This window comes from Eufriesea mexicana, unplaced genomic scaffold, assembly GCF_001483705.2.
Source record: "Eufriesea mexicana isolate 0111107269 unplaced genomic scaffold, ASM148370v2 scaffold1451, whole genome shotgun sequence".
NCBI classification, from domain to species: Eukaryota; Metazoa; Arthropoda; class Insecta; order Hymenoptera; family Apidae; genus Eufriesea; species Eufriesea mexicana.
This window is the reverse complement of record NW_016909551.1, coordinates 97,542-111,130: the sequence shown is the minus strand read 5'-3', so window position 1 is coordinate 111,130 and position 13,589 is coordinate 97,542. Positions and strand designations below refer to the sequence as shown.

Below are 13,589 nucleotides of genomic sequence, written 5' to 3'. Positions count from 1 at the left end.
CCATATCTTCTTGTTATAAGTTGCCATCACTGAAATTAAATTCATTCTTTTTTGTCCACATCAGCCATCTGAATCTTCTGAGTCTTTGCTCGACAATCAAAGATTTTTGCCCTGTATATTATATGGATAGTCTGCCTAGAATGTAATAGAAATATCGTAACATACTTGTATTGCTGCTTCAATTCTTTCCTGCTATAAAGTATAATTCTAGGCATCTAGTGACACCATGCTGGTGATATTACATGAGTCTAATATATTTCTCCTGATGCTCTTGCCTGTTTACTTCAAAAGAATATTGTTTTTAACCTTCTCTATGCTGCTATACTGAACAAACCTAATCCAATCGCCTTATTTCGAAAGCAGAAGCGAACAAAGTAAATTGCGCAGCAAGATCTCACAGCCACAGACACATTCCGCACTATTTTTTGAAAACGCACCCCTGAATCCAAAAAGAAATATCCAATCCTTTTAAGGAAGAATTCACTCTACACTGTTAGCTGGAAAAATCGGAATCCAAAAGCCTAATTTCGGAGAAAGAAGCCAAGAAAATCAGTTGCGCAGCACTACTTCACAGCCACTGACACATTCGGGACTATTTCTTGAAAACGCTCTCTCGAAACCGAAAAAAAATATCCAATCCCGTTAAGGAAGAATTCCCTCTACGCGGATATATAAAACAAACCGAATCAAAAAGCCTAATTTCGTAAATAGAAACCACAAAAGTCAATTGCGCAGCACGACTTCACAGCCACTAACACATTCGGCACTATTTATCGAAAACGCACATTCGAAACCGAAAAAAAATATCCAATCCCATTAGAGAAAATTCCAATCTACCCTAATGTATAGGACAAACCTAATCAAAAAGCCTAATTTCGAAGATAGAAGGGAAAACAGTCAATTGCGCAGCACGATTTCACTGCCACTGACACATTCCGCACTATTTATCGAAAACGCACGCTCGAAACGTAACAAAAATATCCAATCCCGTTATGGAAGTATTCACTCTTCGCTGTTATACCGAAAAAATCTAACCGAAGAGCCTAATTTCATAAATATAGGCGAAAAAAGTATACTATGCAGAACGATTTCACAGACACTTGCTTTTCCGTTACTTTCTTTCATATATGCACCTTCAATCGTAAAATAATTGCCCTACTGATTAGAAAACAATCTATTCTATGCAGGGGTAATGAAATATTTTAATCCACAATCAAAATTTGGTATGTAATAGCGATAAAACATAACTATCTTGCAATTGAACGTGAAGATCGAAGAAAAATTGAAGAAAGTAATAAGAAGCTGCCTATTCAGTAATGTTGATCAAATATTCCAATGGGCAGTTAAAATCTGGAATCTTCTACGGCAGATAGTAACGGACAATACGGTAATATTATAGGATCCCGCATTTCCCCCACTTCATTTCCAACATGTATCGTTATATATATAGAATTTACACTATGTAACATCACGTTTTTCACACGTCGTATATTACCACCGAAGAAATGTTCACAATTAGTAATCTTGAATTTCGTAAAATAATTAAAACGTCAATCAGCGATATCACAAATTCACGAAACGTTTTGAGATTTAATGTTTCACATTGACGCTTGAGAATATTCCACCATGTTACCGTTATGCCTGCTTACCGCTAACTGGAAGTTGGCTGCAGCCGGATATGCTGGGTATTTTTGTAGCGGGAGAATGTTGCATCTTTGAAATAGCAATGTGATAAAGTATCGATGGAAAATATCCAACTAGGTCTCTTATATTTAATAATGTCAATGAAGCGAATATAAATAAATTTTTTTTGCGAAAAATTCCAAATTTCTATAATTAATTCATGAACTGAAATTATTAATTATTCCATCATAATAATGGAAAGGCAAACCATTAGTATCTTCGGCAATGGTTCAATCACTCTATACAATAATCACCAATAATTAATTAAATAGCAATGAATTCATATTCAGTCTTATAGTAGAAGGCTCGCTGAGGCTGTGTCTTCACGATGCAATTATAAAAGTTGATGAATTAAGTATAGACGAACATTAAGTCACAGATGAAGGCCAGTGATTTTGTTCTTGGTAAAAAGAAAATGAAACTATGATGGTTGTATCCTTAGGTACCTTTTATTCACTTTGGAAGTTTCACATATACAGGTTAATTATTAACAACATAATTCTTCGATTCTTTTTTTATATCTCTCACTTCATTTTTTATCCTTTCCTTCATTACTCGGAAAATATAAATATAAGACGGTCAATGACAAATCCTACTTTCTATAACATAGTTATAATGTAAACAATAAATTAAGTCTTTCTCTTTCTTTATAACTTCTAATTCTACTTGAGTTTTTACTTCGTCACCACTTCCCCAATCGCTATTACAGTCTTTTTTCCTTTTTTTATTTGGAGGTCCAGATGGTTCAACAGCTGATTGTGAGCTTAATTTTGGATCTGTTAAATGATCATGAACTGATTTGCCTGTACCAGTAAATTTTTTATTTAATATTACAGATTCTTCTTCATCTTCCTTTGCTTCTTCACCAAATGATAAAATATTGAAGTCTCTGTAACAAAATTTTTTATTGCAAAGAACAATATTATGAGAGCTAAATTCTGCAAACGTATATGATTTTTACTTCACTGCTGCTGTTTTAGTTTTTGAATTGTACTTTACTTCCTCACTTTCCTGTGATATTATTCTTGGTATAATATCAGAAAATAGATTGTTTAATATTATAGTTTTTAAGAATCTTGGAGGATAAAGCGGTCTACCATTCTACAAAAGAGAGGAAATATTATATTTACATCAATTCTTGATATATTTTCTTGTAAACATTAAATTTACCTCATGTGCAAGTACTTCTTCAAGTTTAAGCATGTTATATAGAGTTTCTCCAGTAACATTACCAAAGATTGTATGTTTATGCTGAAAATCTGGTGTAGAACTAAGAGTAAGGAGGAATTAGGAGGTATTGTCATCTTTTCCAGCATTAGCCATAGCAATTAAATCTCGTCGCAAAAACGTAATTTTGTATGAAATTCGTCCTAAAACACATATATATATAATAATTATTTTTGAATACAGAAGGAATTCATTTTATTTTTAAATATAGTCTCACTTTAAATGGTTCTCCATATATTTTACCACCTTCTCCTGTACCTGTGGAATCACCATCTTGTGTTAGGAATTCTTTGATAATTCTATGAAATATAGTGTCACCCTAAAATCCTTCCATACATAATTGTATGAAATTTTTACATGCCTTTGGAGTTTCTTTTGCCCATAATTCTAACTCAACACCACCAACAGTTGTTTTCATTATATCCTAGTTATAAGAAATCTATTAGTTTTATTAATGTAAAATACCTTTAAAATTAAATTTATTAAAATTTATTATTTATTATTGTAACTGAAATTAGAAATTAATTAATATATTAATATGAAAATTTAGAAAGTAAATATTGTATATCAGTTAAATTTTTAAGAACAGATATACAATCCACTGAAATATTATTAACTAATACTTATTACTGTATTCTTAGTGGCTGGCTCTTGTATATAAATATTACTCATGTTTGTAAGACTCCTATAATAAAAATAATCCTTGGTCAATAATATTTCATATTAAACCTTTAATCATTTTTAAATCAGTCAACCAAATGGTTCTTTTCTCCAATAATCATCAGCAGATAAGATGTATCTTTTACCTCCTTTTAACGATGGCTTTATTGGCCCAATCAATTCCATATTCACAGCCACATTAATCCTGCTGCTTTTACAGTGTCCAAGTTCCTATAGATATTAATACAAATTTGTGCCTTAATACAACATTTAAACTCTATATTCAATTTATCTTTAATTTTTATAACTATTACCAAGTGTTCATTCTCCATCTGTGCAGTGATCCTTATATTAGCATGTCCATGGCACACATTCTTCTCTGTTGATATAACTGCTGCCCCTTTCCTATTTCTTGATTCAACATAATATGCATTTTCTGTTCTCAATGCTTTCACTTGAACTTGTCTCTTTTCTTTATACACCTATGCTCCATCATTCTGAAACTTAACAGATTAGCAGTGATCATTGACTCTGACCACTCATATTAATATTTATTTAGATCGGGAATACATCGTACCTTTCAATCCCACTGTACTCTCTATAATTATCTGTTATAAGAGGCCATCACTCAAATTAAATTCATTCCTTTTTATCTGCCTAAGCCATTTTAATCTTCTGAATTTTTATTCGACCATCAAAGATTTCTATCCTGTATGTTATATGATTAACCAACCTAGAATCCAATAGATATGTTATAACATATTTGTATTGCTGCTTCAATTTTTTTTCGCTACAAAATATAATTCTTGGCATCTAATGCTATTCCACGCTGGTAATATTCCGTGAGACCAATATTTTCCTACTGTTGCACGTGCCTATTTATTTCAACAGAATATTGTCTTTTCTCATGCAAGTTCTGCTATCACTAATAAAAGGTGGAAAAACAATGGCTCGTAATTTACGCTATTTAATTACAACTGAAGGTTATGTTAATACAAAGAATTACATCCTTTTGTGTGATGCAGGCAGACCTGCATAGACAAAAGTTTTGTATTTCCTGTATTTAATGATTATTTATATTTTCGGTTTCTTTCTGTAGTAAGTAAGATTGTTATAAAAAACTATTTTTATTGCATAATATTCTTATTATTTTGTAATAAATATATACTTGCATAAGAAAGCGTAGAAAATAAATTTTTTTATTAAGAAATTTTATTTACAGTTGTTTATTTACACTGTTTTCATAGACAAAAAGTAAATACAAAATAAAAAATAGAGTGAAAAAAACCACTAACTATAGACAGGAAACAAACTCCCGGACATGATTCATAGGAATTTTCGGGTGTCCCTATTAGACCACAACGTCACTTGAAAACGATTGGAAATAAATCTGTAGGTATTGAAATAATAAAACTTTGATCGCAAATATCTCAAAAAGTATTGAGTAGATTATGGAACATTTTTCTTGAACCAGACGTCACCAGAGTCCGGATTTCATATGATACAATCAACCAATCATCTAGACTATAAATCCAGAAATAAATTTTACTCAGACTTTTATCCGTTGTACCATATAAATATTTTATTTTAACGTTTACATTTATTTCCTTCATTTATTACGCAACAAGGAGACATTATTTACACAAAAAAGGGACGTACGCCTGTATCCGAGGATAATGCGAATTATTTACTGTTACCGACTCACAAAGAATAGCGTCATTGTGTTTGATTTGCCTGTATTTTCTTATAACAAACATATCACTATCCCAGATATTCCTTTCACGAAATCAACCAATCATCTCTGGCATAAACCCTTTGTAACCACTTGAAACTGTGAAGGAAAGGTCGAAAGGGACTGAAGAGAAAGGGATGCGTTTTGTCTTGGGCTTGCTAGCGAACTATTAGTTAAGGCTACCTAGCAGACTCGTGCCTTCAACTTGGGGATATCAGTGACAGGTCAGAAACTTCTATATATAGGAAGCAGAGGGCTGATTAAATATGTGGGAGTCCTCCCCATTTGATGTCTGAACTGTCCTTGGTGTTTACGTAACAACTGCTTGATCAGGTAGCTGCTAGATAGAACTGAAGGAAAAGGAAAGGTGCGTTCATCCTGGGCCTGCGAATGGACCCGTCAGTAAGGCAGTCCTAGATAGGATTAGAACTGTGGGGGTCCTCCCCCACGGTCGTTGAAGTCGGCTCGTCGCAGGTATCCTCAGTGAAGCGATGGTGCTAGAAGAAAAAGGAAAAAGGGATGCGCGTTTCGTCTCGGACCTGCTGTGGACTCTTCAGTAAGGCTACCCTAGCAGGCCCTGCCTTAGACCAGGATACTACTAGAAGTAGTCGGGAAGTTATATGTATAGGAATTGGAGGTTTACCGAGGACTTGCGAGAAAGTTCTCGATGTCGGAATCCATTCAGTGGTGATAGTATGAATGATGGTCTCTTCAGGACCATCGAGAGCGTTCTGCGACGCGTGCCCTAACGAAGCAGAAGGACTATCAGGTACTCACACATGCCAAGACACACGTGCACTTGTTGCAGATCGAGGTTATAGAAAAATCAGAACCGTCTAGAATGTTCCACGACGCGTGCCCCCTGCGAAGACAAACGAAGATCCCAAAGCAGGTCAGGTATTTGTACATATAGGAAGCAAAGTGTTCACCATGTACTTTGAAGAAACCTCGAACTTCCTCGCATCCCTCTGGTGATAGGTGCAAGGCGACCACACACACTCAAAGAAACAAAACCATCCACTCTTCCCGAAAATCCACGTACACCCAGTATCCACCTCGTTCCAACGTCCTCGTTCTCGACAATCCACAAACGGCCATCTTCCTACCCTAGAATCACGATTGACGAAGATCTCTGACCGCGATTTCGATAGATTCGGCACACTCGAGGCGCGCGGCAATTAAAAATAATGACATTCGTCTGGCTTCTGTCCGAAGATCAAACGCGTGTAGGCTGAAAAACTGTGTTACCGCAGTCACAGGGGAGACCCTCGCGTAAGGGTTGCTTCTTCTCCGCGCGGGCAAAGGAAAGACGGGAGAAGAAGGAGCGGAAAGTTGTCAGACGACAGTGCGTTTAATGGAAAAAGGAAGGGAAAAAATAGACGAGGCCCGGAAAAGGCATTCCTCATTAACGCGTCACGCATTTTCAAGGAGAGCTGGCGGATTTCGATGTCGTTAACGACCAGCGCGAGGATTTTGTAACGCGTAATTACGTCGGCAGATTCCGAAGAACGGCACGTTGAATTTTTTCACGCCTCCTTTTTACGGGTCAGAGCGCGTACTAATTTATAGCTAAAGCGAATGAGGGACGCCATTCCGCTACGATAGAAGATAAAATGGCCGCGTGCGAGAACGCCACAGGCGTCACGGATCTACTAGAGCTACTTGTCCCGCGGAGAAATTAAAAATTTCTGTTTCGGGGCAACGGGAATCATTAAATATGTTACCGGAAGCGTTACGGGAATATTGAATACGTGTAACGAGTTCGAAGGAAAAGGGAACGTGTAATTAATGGGCACCCTGGGTGATAAACCGATTCTGTTTGCGAACGAGGTTAAATTATGAATAGAATATAACGGTTTATATATAATATAGACTTTGGTGTTATTTTAATAAATAGGGGATGCGGATTTTTAAAACTTTCATAATTTTTTTACTTTAATCCAAATTTTTATTTCTACTCTTGCAAATAATTTTTTGGTACAGCGAAGTACGGACTGGAAGCATTTTTGCTGCTGAGTCGATGATATTTTTGTTAACGATATAAATATGAAAACCCTGAATAAATTAATATTTATAACTCTTTCATTTCACTTTTCAATTTATCGTAGTGTCATTTTAATTTTAATACTGATTATAAATCTTCAAAATTTTGCTAATTGTGAGTGTCTTCTTCTAGGTGCAAATAATTCAGAATAATTCCAGAAATGATTGAAGTCTGGAAATAGAAATGTCTACGAGTGCAATTTTTTTAATAAATGTCTTTCCATAATACGAAAATTATATACTGACTATATTGATAAATAAAATGGGAAGTATTGTCATAAGAATTAATACAATTTTTAGGACTTTGTATTTATCAATGTAAAATTTATCAATAGATTAGGATGTGTATATAATATTACTAATGTGTATTAATAATTATCTTTTGTGTGAGAAGCTCGCAGCCTCTCTGTCAGCGTCTCTCAGTAAATTAAATAATGCAAATTGACACTTTCAAACCTCTTCATTTCCATCCTTCAGCTTTTCATGGCTATTGCAGAAAATCTCTTTCCAAAACTTTCATTAGCAATTGAAACAGCGGTGTAACTGACGTCATAAAGCAGACTAGTAGAGAACAGAAATAGGAGCGATTTAAAGCGGATATTGCAGTCTACTGCAAAGTGCTATTTTAGATAATTCTATTACTGCAATATTTTGGTCCATTCTGAGATATTTTGAAGTGACTCAAGAAACACTGAAAATCATAAGATAATATCATCATCTTATCTTCGCAATCTATAACGAAAAGACTCGATCTAGTAAAAGGTAATTTACAAACACATAAATCCTATAATAAACTCTTAATTAATTTTAATCTCTAGCAATACAAATTATACTCACGATCAGCCAACAAAATGTCAAAATTCAGATTAAAATCGATATTCAATATTAAAAATAATTATTGTTAAGGGGTTATAACGCAAAGGAATAGTAGTCCGTGGAAACGGTGGAAAAATTGTATAGATCTTTATTAAATGGACGAACGGTTAGAACTGACCAGTTTAGGGCCACGCAGGTCACAAAACGTGTCCGGAAAACGGGAGATAAAGGACAAATTGCAGGGGAAGGGATCGCCGCCACATCGCTAGGATGCAAAGTTTACTTTATTATTTAGTTTTTACTACAACAATTATCATAATAATAACACAACGTAAACAATTTTTCTTCGATTAGAAATTAAACGAATGATATAGTAAGACATTAAATTCAATTAAAATAAATACCTGTCATTTTATATTTTTCTTCCTCTTCAAAAATCAACCTCACAACGGATACATTCGAAGTGTTCCGAAATATATCTCTGAAATTAGCAAAGAGTCGGGAAAGTCATTAAATCTTCGTTAATAGAACGACTTCATGTGAAAGTAAATTTATTCCTCGTTTCTCCTCGACTTTTTCCCATCCTGGCTCGTCAGTTTGTCAATTAATTGAAATTAGCCAATCTCGAGGCTTTCAGACTGCGTCAAGCGGTCATTCTAGCGGGAATTCATAAACGAAGAAGCTAAATTGTACTTCGCTTATAATTTTCAGTGCCGGAGTGGAAAGGCGAGATACTTGAAATCTCACGTATTTCAAGACTGGACATGGGCGTTTATTTATGCATCGCGTCCAACAGAATCCCTCCGAGTGTGAGCAAGCAGATCAAAGTCTCCGTCGATTGTAAGTAATATCTTTTATTTCTGGTCTGGACATCGGTAATATTACCATTATGGAAATTATTCCTTTCGGAAGATGCTAAAATCTCTGAATTCTTGATAATCTTAATTTATTCAAAGACTTTCATTTTTGGTACACAAAGAATCTTCCAAAACTATCGTTTTTTCATATGAAATTTCAAGAAATATCACCGATTTCCAAAGCCGAATTAATTAACTCCTTAGGGACCGAATTGTCTCACAAAGAATCGATCACAAATTCTCGAATTTTTTTATTTATTTATTTATCTACCAAGCAATCACGATATCATAATCAAAATCACAAAAAATACGCACGATTTTTCAGAATTAATATTGAACCTACTACGATTTGTCAAATGATAGATTAGAAAGTAAAGGAAGATCTTTAGAAAAAGGTATTGAGAAATTAATTATACACATATTGAAAAGAGAAATCGCGAAAGCATGTAATCCAAATGATAACGTTGGCTACAAAATATTTAATCAAAATTTAAAAAATGCTGGTTTAGATTGGGGTAAGTTTAGTATTGAATAAAATAGGACCGTGTTAACGCGAAATGAAGGAACTTGCGGTCGTTAGTACATAGAAAAATGACAGAATAAATATAGACAAGCTCGAGAATTATGCGACCTAGGAACGCGAGGAGCAAAGATGGCCAAGGGGTTGAGGAACATACAATTTAATAATAGAGAAAGGTGTCCGACGACAAAGCGGCTCTTTGCTACTTACATCCCCTCTCGCACCCCATTCGTCGACACGAGTAAAGAGGCGAGTAGATAAGCGAGAGACAAGGGTGGAAGAAGGACGGTGGAACGATGCTTGACTCGTGTGAACGAGTGAAAGCGAATGGCACAGAGGGTGAAGAGTAACGGTGTTGGGACATAAAAGTAAGCTCGGGCGAACCACGACACACTATTACTACCCCCGTATACTTTCCTATTGTTACGTTACCGCTCCTCCTAAACACCGAGCTTGTGCCTTTTCTGCAGGTTCCCTGCGACACGCTTCCTCGAGCTCGATTGTTATCGGCGAATGATCGAATGGGACCGTTTGTCGCAACACTTTGGTCATCTTTGAAGTGTCGAGGACGAAGTTGTGTGTACCTGAATGTTCGTGATAGAGTAAGGATGTGCTTTGTATTTTTCAAATATTGTTTATTACTGCTCCATTTTGAAGTCTCGAACAGTGGTAAAAGATATGTAAAACGAGGTATGTTAAAGTAATAATAGGCACCCATAAATTAGAAATATCTAATACGAACAGGGTACAAACCCACGACAGGGTTAATACAAAATAAGTTATAATGAGAGGAAAAGAAATTTATTACGTATAGGGGGTGGGTCTTTGTTATATTTTGAAATTTGAAGACAGCTTATATGAGAGATAATGATATGCCTCATGAAGTTTGTTTCGTTATGTGTACGGGGTTTCGTGTGATACAGGTTTCGTAGAAGTGTAGATAAAATATGTTGTAAAGGTGATTTTAATTTCAGTTTAAACTTGTTGGATAAGTTGAAATAGGAATTTTGAAAGACTACTTCTGTTTCTAATGAAACAATGCTTGTCCAAGGTGAATATAAGTTACATAGGTAATTTTTTAGTTAAAATTATCTATATAATATTCGAGACTTATTTGAATTATTTAAATCGTTAAAATTAACCACGTATTCAAACCAATTATTAGTCAAAGAACTGTTTAGTGTGTTGTTACAAATTGCTATACTAATTGCTTCTCAGTAATGAATATTTGGTAACCTAACATTTACTTTTAAGAGGTGAATAAAATGTCCCTGTATTTAATCTTTATTTCCCACACTCTGCATAAGAAATCCAAGAATATTCAGAGAAATTTAAAGAAATTCAGAGAAATCCAGGGACAGTCAAAACGATCTAAGGAGATCCTACGAGATGTCTAACAAATCCAAATTCAAATTTAAGAAGATCCAAAGTCATCCAAATCCTAATTCAAAGAGATCTAAAGTCATCTCAATCCTAATTTAATGAGATCCAAAGACATCTAAAGGGATCCAAAGAGATCCAAAGTCATCCAAATTCAAAGAGATTCAAAGACATCTAAAGGGATCCAAAGAGATCCAAAGTCATCCAAATTCAAAGAGATTCAAAGACATCTAAAGGGATCCAAACAGATCCAAAGTCATCCAAATTCAAAGAGATCCAAAGACATCTAAAGAGATTCAAAGTTATCCAAATCCTAATTCAAAGAGATCCAAAGTCATCTAAATCCAAATTAAAAGAGATCCAAAGACATCTAAAGTAATCCAAAGAGACCTCAGGAGATTCCAAGAGACCTGAGGAGATCCCAAGAGATCCCAAAAGATCCTAAGAGATTCCATGAAATCAAAAGGGACCTAAAAAGATCCAAAAGGATTCTGGGAGATCCAAAAAAGTTCCAAGGGATCTAAAAATGTTCGAAGAGCATAGAAAAGACTCCGAGAGATTCCAGGTGATCCTAACAAATCTGAATTCAAAGAAATTCAGTGAAATACAACGAAATCCAACGAAACTAACAGAAATCTAAAGAAATAACAAAAAATCCATACAGATCCAAAAGAAAAAAATTCCCAAAATACTTATTTAACAGCCCAAGTTCTCTCATTCTACCGCCTTTAAGACCTGGTTATGAAACAAGTTCCCAGAAGAAAACAGATATAAAAAGCTCGACGATCTGCTTTACGCAGAGTACGAGCTTCCGTCGTTGCACGTCCGGGCGTAAGAAAACCGGGCCACGTGTTCTCGCGCTCTCGAAGAGATACGAAAACCAAGGAGTTATCCCTTTAGTTAAAGCGAGACTAATTAATTTAGCGGCGCCGTAAAGAAGCGTCGAATTGCGATTCAGGGCCAGGCGAGTCTGGGGGTTGAAAAGAGGGGATGTTTTTGCCCCCGGTCTCTCGGCGGATGCGCGCCGAGGATTATCCTTTTAGGCGTCCTTTAATTCCATTTGTAGCCGGTGCTCCTGGGCAAAGGCTTTTGTCAACGAGTATTACCCCGAGCCCTTTGAAGTCAAATTGCGATCTAGTAATGTAATAGTTCTGTCCGCGATATGCATTAGCGGAACTGACTGCGATTGAAGATGGATCCTGTAACGAGAAGAAACTATGATTTCATGCCGCGACTGTTGCGAAGATTAGTACTAAAAGATCATTTCGAAGACCGTCAAGATCCTTCGAACGTGTCAAACGGTCGTATGTTAAGGAAGGGTTGTATTGGTAGACATTATGGCGGTGTGATATATTCGATATGGATGTATGTTCGACACAGGGTCACGTGTGAGTGATAGTCCTGTATTTATATCTGAAGGTATAAGAAGGAACGTGTGCAATAATATTAAAATGAATTATTAATATTTTTCATCATTTAATTAGGGTTGTATCGATGAAATCGAGATTTGGACAGTTACTATTCTTAGTTCAGCGTTATACAATTAATACAAAATGTTGTGTTAGTGATAGTCCTAATTTTATATCTGAAGGTATAGGATGAAACATGTGCAATAATATTTAAATCAATTATTAATATTTCTAATCGTTTAATTAGGGTTGTATCGATGGAATCGAGATTTGGACAGTTACTGATCTTAGTTCAGCGTTGTACAATTAATACAAAATGTTGTGTTAGTGATAGTCCTGATTTTATATCTGAAGGTACTGAAAGAAACGTGTACAATTATATTTAAATCAATTATTAATATTTTTAGTTGTTTAATTAGGGTTGTATTGATGGATTCGAGATTTGGATAGTTGGAGATGTTAGCTTAGTCTAGTTTATTTGACACGAGGTCACGTTTGAGTGATAGTTCTGTTTTTTTTTTTTCTGAAGGTATTGAAGGACACGTGTGCAATAATATTTAAATTCAATATTAATCTTAATATTTTATTAATTGCAATAATATTTAAATTCAATATTAATCAAATCTTAATATTTTTAATCGTTTAATGAGGGTTGTATCGGTGGATTTGAGATTTAAATTGTTACTAATGTTAGCTCAGCGTTGTAAATTCGTAAATAACAAGATGTTGTATGAGTGATAGTCCTGTTTTTATATCCGAAGATATTCAAAGACACATGTGCAATAACATTTAAATTTAATATTAATATTTTTAATCGTTTAATTAATATTTTAATATTAAAGTCGAATTTTGAGGAATATACTGAGATTCGTAGTACGGTATGTAGGGATCATAATCAGTCAAGGAGTTAAGGGAAAATTGCTTTTCAAAATGTCGAAACCTCGGAAAGTTTTGAGTTTCGACGCTTTCATGAAAATTCTCCACTTCGTGATTCGAAGTTCCTCTCAAAAGTTAAATAAGAAATAAAATAAGCGAATAAATATAGAAATAAAATATATAAGAATGTTGAACTATAAAAATTTATAGAAGCATAGAAATATATTTTATACTAAATAATCCTCTTAAAAGACATAATAAAATATTCCTCTTACGAAACAAAATGAATATTTCGAGGTTGAATATTAAAAATTCAAAAATTAAGCTCACCTGCTTGTAATAATCCGAGTAGGAAGAATTAACACGTTGACTTCCAGATGAATTTT

General features: G+C 34.7%; 1 pseudogene; it reads right to left on the bottom strand.

Moving 5' to 3' along the window:
- Positions 1-3,582, bottom strand: part of LOC108548208 (peptidyl-prolyl cis-trans isomerase CWC27 homolog) — a 7,429-nt pseudogene extending 3,847 nt beyond the window's left edge.
- Between the last annotated feature and the right edge of the window lie 10,007 nt (positions 3,583-13,589).